Source organism: Bombina bombina, chromosome 2, assembly GCF_027579735.1.
Source record: "Bombina bombina isolate aBomBom1 chromosome 2, aBomBom1.pri, whole genome shotgun sequence".
Taxonomy (NCBI): domain Eukaryota; kingdom Metazoa; phylum Chordata; class Amphibia; order Anura; family Bombinatoridae; genus Bombina; species Bombina bombina.
Genome location: NC_069500.1, coordinates 714,270,125 through 714,282,491, shown reverse-complemented (window position 1 = coordinate 714,282,491; position 12,367 = coordinate 714,270,125). Strand labels below are relative to the sequence as shown.

The window sequence follows — 12,367 nt, the reverse complement described above, 5'->3', positions numbered from 1 at the left end:
CTGTCAAGCAGGTGCTCACTTAGCGTAAGATGATTTCTATATAGTTGGGTACAATAATTTAGGAATTACTAAAGAGCTAATAAATCCCAAAGTAGATTTGATCACTCAGTAATACTCTTTAGTATACTGATCCTTTGAAATTTTACCGCGATTAGCTATACTAAGTTCTGTTACAATTTTCCTAGATAAAAGCATAAGCTGTTAATTGCACTAACACAGTGAGTGTGCTTTTAATTTTTGAGGGCAGCATCATCATCCACATAAGCTGTCTTTTTTAATATAAGATATTAATAAAAGTTATATTTTAAACACTATTACATTCGTATTCTTGACGTCATAAGTAATCTATAATTCATAACTTACTTAATATTATCTCAGTGCATATAAGCATCTTTCCTCTTGGGTGACTAACCTGCTTACTCAGCAAGGTGTAGTCACAAACTGTACTTACCCCCTAACAGTAAACACCCAACCCCCCCAAAATAAAAAAACCTAACTATAAGAAAAAATAATCTATCCATTGCCCTTTAAGGGGCATTTGTATGGGCATTGCCCTTAAAAAGGGCAATCGGCTCTTTTACTGCCCATTAAAAAAATAAAAAGCCCTAACCTAAAAATAAATAAAAATAAACTAACACTAACCCCAAAATAGCTACTCACCATTCCTGAAGTCCGGCAGTGAAGGTCTTCTTCCAGACGGCTCCATCTTCAATCTTCATCCCGGTGTCGGGGAGCGGAGGTGATGCCATCTTCAATCTTCATCCAGGTGTCACGGAGCAGAGACGGATTGGCGGCGATGCGGTCATCTGATGTGGAGTCTCCTCTTCATGCGATCGTCCGCCGCACACTGAAGATTGAATGCGAGGTATTAATATTGGGGTACCTTGTATTCCTATTGGCTGAAAATTTCAAATCAGGCAATAGGATGAGAGCTGCTTACATCCTCAGTGTGTGGTGGACGATCGAAAAAGAGGAGCCTCCACATCGGGTGACCGCGCAGTCGATCCGCCTCCGCACGGTGACACCTGGATGAAGATTGAAGATGGAGCCACCTAGAAGGAGACATTCACAGCAGGACTTCAGGAATGGTGAGTACCTATTTCGGGGTTAGTAACAATGCCTAACTACTTTTAAGGGTTATTGGTAGTTTATTGTTAGAATAGGGGGTGCTTGTATTTTGGGGTGGCTTTATTGTTTTTATGGGGGAATTAGATTAGGAATAACTTTATTTTGGATAATGTTGTTTGTTTTTTCTGTAATGTTATATTTTTTTAGTTTTTGTAGTCTTAGATTTTTTATTTTAATTTAATCTTAGTTTTTTTATTTTGAGCAAGGGTAGGTTTTTTTATTTTCAGTAATGTTCATTTTTAAAGAATTTTTTCTTCTTTTCTTTGCAAATGTTTATTATTTTAAAATGTAGTTAATATTTTTTTATTTTATGTTAGTGTATTGTAATTGGGGTCAACTTAGGGTGTGTTAGGTTAGGGGGCTTAGTTATTAGTTTAATACTTTGCATTGTGGGGGGTTGGTGGTTTAGGAGTTAATAGGTTAATTAGATAGTTTACGTTTTTTTGGGTTGGCGGTTTAGTGGTTAATAGGTTTATATTGTGGATTGCGTTGTGGGGGGTTGGCAGAATAGGGGTTAATAGTGTAATTAGCTATGTTGAAGGGGGTTGGTGGATTAGGGGTTAATAACTTTATTAGGTAGATTGCAATGTGGGGGGCTGGCGGATTAGTGGTTAATAACTTCCGGCTAGATTACGAGTCTTTCGTTATGAGCTGTGTGGTGCTACCGTGCAGTTTTTTCTCACCGCTCACTTACCTGCAGCACTGGTATTACGGGTTTTTACAAACCCGGCGTTAAAAGACAAGAAGTGAGCGTAGAGCAAAATTGAGCTCCATACCGCACTCCAAGTCAGCGGTGAGCTGGTCGTATGTGCTCGTGCATGATTTCCCATAGACATCAATGGGGAGAGCCGGCGGAGAAAAAGTCTAACACCTGCAAAAAAGCAGCGTAAAGCTCAGTAACGCAGCCCCATTGATTCCTATGGGGAAACCCATTTTATGTTTACACCCAACACCCTAACATGAACCCGAGTCTAAACACCCCTAATGTTAAACTTATTAACCCCTAATCTGCCGCCCCCGACATTACCGACACCTACATTATTCTTATTAACCCCTAATCTGCCGCTCCGGACACGCAGCCACCTACATTATACTTATTAACCCCTCATCTGCTGCCCCCAACATCGCCGACATCTACATTATATTAATCCCTAATCTCCCGCCCCCAATGTCGCCGCAACCTACCTACACTTATTAACCCCTATTCTGCCGCCCCCAACTTCGCCACCACTATATTAAATGTATTAACCCCTAAATGTATGTCTAATCCTAACACCCCCTAACTTAAATATAATTTAAATAAATCTAAATGAAATTCCTATCATTACCTAAATTATTCCTATTTAAAACTAAATACTTACCTATAAAATAAACCCTAAGCTAGCTACAATATAACTAATAGTTACATTGTATCTAGCTTAGGGTTTATTTTTATTTTAACTAGGTAGAATAGTTACTAAATAGTTATTAACTATTTAATAGCTACCAAGAATAGTTACTAAATAGTTATTAACTATTTAATAACTACTTAGCTAAAATAAATACAAATTTACCTGTAAAATAAAACCTAACCTAAGTCACAATAACACCTAACCTTACACTATAATTAAATAAATTACCTACATTAAATACAATTTAAAAAATTAAATTAGCTAAATCACAAAAAAACAAACACTAAATTACAGAAAATAAAAAACATAAAAAAAAAACTATCAAAATAAAAAAAGCCCCCCCCCCCCAAAAAAAACAAAAACCTAGCCTAAACTAAACTACCAATAGCCCTTAAAAGGGCCTTTTGCGGGGCATTGCCCCAAAGAAATCAGCTCTTTTTCCTATGCTCCCCATTGCCCTGAAAAGGGCATTTCATTGGGCATTGCCCTTAAAATGGCATTTAGCTCTATTGCTGCCCAAAGCCCTAACCTAATTAATAAACCCACCCAATACACCCTTAAAAAATCCTAACACTAACCCCCAAAGATTCACTTACTGGGAGAAGTCTTCATCCAAGCAGCAAGATGTCCTCAACGAAGCCGGCAGAAGTGGTCCTCCAAACGGGCAGAAGTGGTCCTCCAGACAGGCAGAAGTCTTCATCCAGACGGTATCTTCTATCTTCATCCTTCCGACACGGAGCGGCTCCTTCTTCAAGACATCCGGCGCGGAGCATCCTCTTCAAACGACGTCTTCTTCGGAATGAATATCTCTTTAAGTGACGTCATCCAAGATGGCGTCCCTTAGATTCCGATTGGCTGATAGAATTCTATCAGCCAATCGGAATTAAGGTAGAAAAAATCATATTGGCTGATGCAATCAGCCAATAGGATTGAGCTGGCATTCTATTGGCTGTTCCAATCAGCCAATAGAATTCAAGCTCAGTCCTATTGGCTGATTGGATCAGCCAATAGGATTGAAGTTCAATCCTATTGGCTGATTGCATCAGCCAATAGGATTTTTTCTACCTTAATTCAGATTGGCTGATAGAATTCTATCAGCCAATCGGAATCTAAGGGACGCCATCTTGGATGACGTCACTTAAAGAGATATTCATTCCGAAGAAGACGTTGTTTGAAGAGGATGCTCCGCGCCGGATGTCTTGAAGATGGAGCCGCTCCGTGTCGGAAGGATGAAGATAGAAGATGCCCGTCTGGAGGACCACTTCTGCCGGCTTCATTGAGGACATCTTGCCGCTTGGATGAAGACTTCTCCCGGTAAGTGAATCTTCAGGGGTTAGTGTTAGGATTTTTTAAGGGTGTATTGGGTGGGTTTATTTATTAGGTTAGGGCTTTGGGCAGCAATAGAGCTAAATGCCCTTTTAAGGGCAATGCCCATGCAAATGCCCTTTTCAGGGCAATGGGGAGCTTAGGTTTTTTTAGTTAGGCTTTTATTTGGGGGGTTGGTTGTGTGGGTGGTGGGTTTTACTGTTGGGGGGGGGGGGTGTTTGTATTTTTTTTTTTACAGGAAAAAGAGCCGATTTCTTTGGGGCAATGCCCCGCAAAAGGCCCTTTAAAGGGCTATTGGTAGTTTACAAACTCAAAAATTGTATATAGACCCTAAGAAATATAGCATAAGCTACCTCAAATAAAGTGCTACCCCAAACACTTCCCTCAATGAAATATAAAAAAAAAAAACAAATGTGAGGAGCGCTAAATAAAAGCAGCTATAGAGATCAAAATAAAAACGAGCAAAACTATGTCTATGGTTTCGAATAAAACTAAAAAACTAGTAGTTAAAAATTGTGAATAATATTTAATATAGTTCAATACAAATGCCTAATACCACCGGTGGTAAAAAAAATATAAACATATAACACGCTAAAAATATATATACAATGAAATTATACTTAAAACATTGTATAAACAATAATAAGCACTATTTAAATGCTGTATTTGATACAAAGTGGCTGTTACTTCTGTAGCCGTTAATGATTGCTTAAGAATACGGCTGATACTTTTGTAGCCTTTAATAATTTCTCATTAAAATGTTTTTTAAAAATGTCCAACAACAGGAGGTTTTATGAACAATTGTCCCATATGTTACAATCCTTTATTGAGTATTAGGAATATGGAGAAAAGGAACACAGTCAGCTGTTAAAGAGAAGGTTACTCTGGAATAGAGGTATATATTTTTATCCGTAATTATTCCTAGAATCCGAAACCTGCAAAGTTTCTCCGCTAAGTCAGAAAGAAAATTGTAGCTTACCAGGGGTCTCCGGCTCTCAGACTTATTACCTTACACTGGTTTTTGTCCACAGTCTGGCTTGGCGTTTAGATACGATATCCTCCAAGTTTCAGCCGTTCTCCCCTCAAGGTAGCTTGTTCCGGTTCAGGTAGCGAGGTCACATTCGATCTGATACATTTAACGAAGGATTACTCCAGTTTTTGGTAAAGCCAAGTTACAAGTATCTGAGTTTTAGGATCTTGTTATAAGGACTTTGTGCTTTCAACTGAACGAATTTACTTTTCCCGGCAATCCGCTAAAAATATTGGCTCATTCAGGTTGTGTGATCTCGCTACCTGAACCGGAACAAGCTACCTTGAGGGGAGAGCGGCTGAAACTTGGAGGATATCGTATCTAAACGCCAAGCCAGACTGTGGATAAAAACCAGTGTAAGGTAATAAGTCTGAGAGCCGGAGACTCCTGGTAAGCTACAATTTTCTTTCTGACTTAGCGGAGAAACCTTGCAGGTTTCGGATTCTAGGAATAATTACGGATAAAAATATATACCTCTATTCCAGAGTAACCTTCTCTTTAACAGCTGACTGTGTTCCTTTTCTCCATATTCCTAATACTCAATAAAGGATTGTAACATATGGGACAATTGTTCATAAAACCTCCTGTTGTTGGACAGTTTTAAAAAACATTTTAATGAGAAATTATTAAAGGCTACAAAAGTATCAGCCGTATTCTTAAGCAATCATTAACGGCTACAGAAGTAACAGCCACTTTGTATCAAATACAGCATTTAAATAGTGCTTATTATTGTTTATACAATGTTTTAAGTATAATTTCATTGTATATATACACTATTTGTAGTTTAGTTTAGGCTAGGGTTTTTTATTTTATTTTGGGGGGCTTTTTTTATTTTGATAGGGCTATTAGATTAGGTGTAATTAGTTTAAAGATCTGTAATTTGTTTTATATTTTCTGTAATTTAGTGTTTATTTTTTTTGTGATTTAGCTAATTAAAATTAATTTATTTAATTGTATTTAATGTAGGGAATTTATTTAATTATAGTGTAAGGTTAGGTGTTATTGTAACATAGGTTAGGTTTTATTTTACAGGTAAATGTGTATTTATTTTAGGTAGGTAGTTAGTAAATAGTTAATAACTACTTAATAACTATTCTACCTAGTTAAAATAAATACAAACTTGCCTGTAAAAAAAAAATAAACCCTAAGTTAGATACAATGTAACTATTAGTTATATTGTAGCTAGCTTAGGGTTTATTTTATAGGTAAGTTTTTAGTTTTAAATAGGAATAATTTAGTTAAAGATAGTAATTTTATTTAGATTTATTTAAATTATATTTACGTTAGGGGGTGTTATGGTTAGGGTTAGACTTAGGTTTAAAGAATTAATAAATTTAGAATAGTGGCAGCGACGTTGGGGACGGCAGATTAGGGGTTAATAAATGTAGGTAGGTGGTGGCGATGTTGGGGGCATCAGATTAGGAGTTAATAAATATAATGTAGGTGGCGGCGATGTCCGGAGCGATGTTGGGGGCAGCAGATTATGGTTAATAAGTATAATGTAGGTGGCGGCGTTGTTAGGGACGGCAGATTAGGGGTTAATAATATTTGACTAGTGTTTGCAATGCGGGAGTGCGGCAGTTTAGGGGTTAATATGTTTATTATAGTGGCGGCGATGTCCGGAGCGGCAGATTAGGGGTTAAAATTTTTATTTTAGTGTTGGCGATGCGGGAGGGCCTCGGTTTAGGGGTTAATAGGTAGTTTATGGGTGTTTATGGGTGTTAGTGTACTTTTTAGCACTTTAGTTATGAGTTTTATGCTACAGCGTTGTAGTGTAAAACTCATAACTACTGACTTTAGAATGTGTTACGGATCTTGTCGGCAGAGGCTGTACCGCTCACTTTTTGGCCTCCCAGGACAAACTCGTAATACCAGCGCTATGGAAGTCCCATAGAAAAAAGTGTTTACGAACTTTATGTAAGTCGGTTTGCAGTAAGGCCAACAAAGTGTGCAGTACACCTATACCTGCAAGACTCGTAATAGCAGCGGGGCGTAAAAAAGCAGCGTTAGGACCTGTTAACGCTGCTTTTTTACCTTAACGCACAACTTATAATCTAGCCGTTTATTAGGTGGATTGCGATGTGGGGGTTGGCGGATTAGTGGTTAATAACTTTATTAGGTGGATTGCGATGTGGGGGGTTGGCGGTTTAGGGGTTAATACTGTTATTAGTAGTTGCGACGTTGGTGGATGGCGGATATAGGGATTTGGCCATGACGGTTTTCTTTTTGGGAGGCTGGTTAGATTTTTCCGGGCGATTTTAAATGTTGTTTTTTACTTGGGCACCTCCAGAAATGTATAGTCACTGGCGACTCCAGAAATGTGCATTTCCGCACATTTTTGAATGTCACCAGTTTATCCGACTTACGGCAGTATATGATCTGCGGGCGCTATATATGTGATTCACCCATTGTGCGAGGTGAATTTACAGGCGGCTGGGGTTTCAGCAGTTGTCCTGAAATTTACGCCGCATATGTAATCTCGCCCTCTAGGATTAAAAATGTCTGGGACCTAAATTTTTGTACGATCTCATCTCAACAAATTTGTCACGCCTTATATTTATATGTAAATTTAGTTTTCTTCACAAACATTTGATTTAACCAGTAACAGGAATATGTGAAATATCTCACACAACAAGAAATAACATAATATACACAGTACTCTAGAGATGTCATTTTAATAAGATGTACTCAAAGCATGAAATGAGAACGGCTTGTACTCCTGTTTTCAAGAATAATATTGTTTACATTTCTGAAAAAGAGTTTGCACATTACATTTCTTTGATTGTTCTCTACTGTTAAATAATGTTCTTCAATATTACTACTTGATTGTTTTGTCAGAGATGCTGGACTGCAGAAGACTCCTTATTAGTTACAGTCGTTAGATAGTATAAAATATCTGTTAAAAGCTATGTTACATATAAACTACTGATATTTACTAAGAAACCAACTACAGTCAAATTAAAGCACTGTTCTTCAAACCACTGGTCGGCACCCATTACTTGGTCGCAACACTATGTTTACTGGGTTGTGACTTGTGTTTATGTTGTAGGAAAGTGTGTGTGTTACATGAGCGGGTGTGTGTTGTATGTGTGTTGTAGGAGAGTGTGTGTGTTACATGAGCGGGTGTGTGTTGTATGTGTGTTGTATGAGAGTGTGTGTGTGTTATTATCTTTTACAACAATCTAAAAGTTTGACTACAATCATTAATAAAAATATGCACACATTTCTAATCTTACAAAAAGGAATACAATACTTGGCCATCAGAATAAGGCAAAGACATCCCAACCAAAACATTCAAGTATCCCTCGTACTTCCCCTTCCCTCCCAGTTCATATCGGAGGATAGGAAAAAGAGATAAAAGGGGTAAGAGGTGCAAACTGGAACTGCTGCCAATAGAAAAAACAGGGCGGGTTTTGTGGACTCTCATTACCAAGAAAGAAAGGAATTTATCAGATAAGAATACATTTTGTTTTCTTTCTAATGGTAGTGACCAGGAAATACACAAGCTGTGGAGTTCTAACTAACCAGAGCCTGAACAAAAGACTGAACATCGGGCAACTGCGCTAACTTTTTATGCAACAGGACAGAACTGAAATCTGTCCCTTAATAGAGCTCGACAAGAGACCCGCCAAGTCCCTCCTGGAGGAATTGAAGTATACCTGGAATCCTTATCCTAGGAGTGCACCAAGACAAGTAAACTTTCCAAACCTTATGATAAATACACCTGGTGAAAGGTTTACGTGCCTGGATAAGAGTGTCAATCACAGACTCAGAGAATGCCCTCTGAGCCAAAATTAATCATTCAATTTCCCCGCAGTCAATCTCAGAGAATCTTGACCTTGATAAGAGAACGGCCCTGAGTTAAAAGATCCACTCTTTGAGGAAGGGGCCATAGAGGAGCAGATGCCATCCGTATGAGATCAGTATACTAAGTCCTTAGTGGCCACGCAGGAGCTATCAAAATAGATGACACCCTCTCCTGTTTGATCTTTGCTACAAATCGGGGGAGAAATACTGGGGGATAAACCAGATGATAATTCCAAGGAACCGCCAAGGCATCCACTATCTCTGCTCGAGGATCCCTTAACCAAGATCTGTACGTCAGAACTTTGAAATTAATACAGGACGCCATAAGATCCATCTCTGGATGACCCCATTGAGAGGCAATCTGGTTGAATCTCTCCCGATTGAGAGACCATTTGCCTAAGTGGAGAACCTGTCGACTCCCCAGTTCTCTACTCCCGGAATATTAATAGGAGAAGATATATTGGTTACTCTCCGCCCAACTCAGAATGCAAGATACCTCTTTCATTGCCAGAGAACTGCGAATCCCCCCCCCCCTTGGTAGTTGACATACGCCATTGCTGTGACGTTGTTCAACTGAAATCAAGTAAAACGGACGGAACTCGGCCACACTAGAAGATAATTGAAAATGGCTCTGAGTTCCAGAATGTTTATAGGTATAGACGCCTCCTGAGGGGACCATGTCCCTTGCGATCTCCTGGAGCCCCAAAACAGCTCCCAAACCAGAGATGTAATGCTTGTGGGATATTCCACTATCAGACCAAACTTGGCCAGTAGTCTTCTTATCCCGGCATCAAGCTAGAATGATAGGGAATATTCCAGAGCAGAGAAAGTTTGCAAAATGAGGTAAATAGTACTCACACTATGCAGGGTAGCCTTTGGCAGCAGCAGGTAGGAATCAGCGGTTAGGCAGTTCAAGGGTAAACCACTTGTAGGACTGAAACAGACAGGATAGTCTCTGACGGCAATAGGTAGGGAATCCAGCGGTAAGGCAGTTCAAGGATAAATCAATAGAATGGTCAGGCAGGCAAAGTTTGGCAACAGAATGGCAATCCAATATTTTAGGGTTTAAGGCAAGCAGAGTAGTCAAACAGGCAGAGTTCATCAACGGTAAAGCAATCCAGCAATTCAGGGTTTAAGGCAAGCAGCATAGTCAAACAGGCAGAGTTCATCAACAGTTAAGCAGTCTAGCAATTCAGGGGTTAAGGCAAGCAGAGTAGTCAAACAGGCAGAGCAATTCAGCATACAGATATACAGCACCCAGGAGCACAAGAAGAAACACCTATACTTGGGCACAGGTGAGAGGGATTGAGGCCTTTACATAGGGAAGACAGGACGGACTGTGATGAATTAATCACCGTGCAGCAGTTACACTGCCGTATCCCTAGCAACAGGAGTAGTGCCTGTGTCCATGGCAATGGCCACAGCAGAGCAGAGAGCTGCGTGACAAGAGAGGCTTGCATCCGTAATTATCTACCAAGCTGGGCGAAGGAAACTCATTCCCCTCTCTACCGGCTCTGATGCCTGCCATCAAGGTAGGGAGTCCCTGGTGATAGAATCCAGATTTATGACTTTAGACAAATCTGAATGATCTGCATTCCATTGTTTCAGCAGGAGCAACTGCAGAGGTCACAGATTAAAACGAGCAAATGGCATAGCATCTGATCCTGCCACCATGAGTCCCACTCAGGTAACTTGCAGACGGCAACATGCTGATTGGGTTTTGATTGACTGTGCTGATCTGTAAGGAAGATCTTCATAGCCACCAAATCTATAACACATAGGAAACCTACTGTTGTTCGCGGTACAGAGAACTCTTTTCCAGGTTTATTTTCCAATCATGACTCTGAAGACTTCTCTGTGTGAATGGCCTCTAACTGAGAAGATGGAGCCTGAACCAAGATATTGTCCAAGTAGGGGGCTACATCGATGCCTTGGAGTCTGACTACTGACAAAAGAGTTCCCAACACCTTTGTGAAAACACTCGTAGCCAGACCAAAGGGAAGAGCCGTGAACTGGAAGTACTTATCCAGAAACATGAATTTGAGATACTGATGATGATCTGAATGGATTGGAATGTTAAGATACGCGTCCTTCAAATCCACCATAGTCATGAACTGACCCTGGAGAACAAGAGGAAGGATAGACCTGATGGTTTCCATATTAAAGGAGGGAACCCTCAGAAACTTGTTTAGACTAAGTCTAGAATAGGATGAAAGGTTCCCTCTTTCTTTGGAACAACAAAGCGGTTTGAATAAAACTCTTTGTCCCTCTCTCCCGAAGGAACTGGAACTATCACTCCCATGTCTAGGAGGTCTGAAACACATTGAAGAAAAGCCACCGTTTTCTCTGGCCTTCTTGAAATTCAGGATAACAAAAACCTTCCACTTGGAGGTCCGAAAACCTATTTTTGTAACCCTGGGGAACTATTTCCAATACCCAAGGGTCCTGGACAGACTTGGCCCAGACTCCTCGAAACAGGCTTAATCTGCCCCCTACTGGAGAAGACACTATTTTGGGGGCTGCCCCTTCATGCAGACTTTGAGTCTGTAGCTGACTTCTTGGGTTGTTTACTCTTTCTCCATTTTGGATTCAGCTTCCAAGTACCCCCCAGGGGGTTTTCAGCTTGTTTGAGGAAGAGTTCCTCTGTGATTTATTTTGATGAAAGAGTCGAAAATTACTCTCTGATCTTCCTTTCGGCCTGGATTTCTTATCTTGAGGGAGGAAAGCTCCATTAACTCCAGTAACCATTGAAATAACTTAATCCAATCCTGGTCCGAATAAGGACTTTCCTATAGCCGTCTTAAGCACCTGAATGCGATCCTGAATCTCTTCCAAAGGAGATTCAACAGATATCAACTCAGTGAAAGAATCACACAAAAGTCTTCCTCAGATAACCTTCAAACTTGCTACCCATTGGATCCTTGAAGGAAGTGCTATCCTCTATATGAATGGCTGTTCTCTTAGCTAGAGTAGAGATGGCCCCATCAACCTTAGGAACAGTATTCCATAATTATGAATAAGAATTGGGGACAGGGAACAGCTTCTTGAACAAAGGAGAGAAAGAAGCCCCAGGCTTCTCCTATTCCTTGGTAATGATATCAGCTATCAAAGAGAGAACAGGGAAAACATCAGGAGGATTTAGGTATGAATGTGTCTCATTTTTGGGCTGGCTTTTCCTCAGCTGATTTGGACTTTGATACTACTAAGGTACAGAGAACCTCCTTAAATAAGTACCCGAGGTGTTCCATCTTGAACCTTAAAGTGAAGTCCTCATCAACAACCGTATAGGTATCTGATGAGGAAATTTCACCATCTGAACTGGACAATAATTATCCATCATCTGAGTCTGGAATAAATCTTTCACTAGAGAGTACAGCAGGGTACCCCGTCCTGTTATCAGACAAACTATGTTTTATCTTCCTCTTACGTTTGCCAGAAGGTGGCATAGCACCCAGAGCAGCCAACACAGCGGACTGAAGTTGGAAAAAGAAATCTAGCGGAAAGGAAGAAAGTTACCCTGTACCACTGGAACAATGTTATTTGAAGCATCACTTTGAGAAAGTTATGTAGGTGGGCATACTACAATAGGCTGACTGCTAGGTTTTGCAATCTTTGTTTGAGGAACCGGAGGTAAGCACATCAAATTAGATTGACAACTAGGGCCTGCAGAGTGAGACCGGAGAAC

At 40.0% G+C, this 12,367-nt stretch overlaps 1 protein-coding gene across 1 annotated transcript in view; it reads right to left on the bottom strand.

The window, feature by feature from the left end:
- The window catches only part of FBXO10 (F-box protein 10), a 641,472-nt gene that overhangs the window by 426,187 nt on the left and 202,918 nt on the right, over positions 1–12,367 (bottom strand). The window lies entirely within an intron of this gene.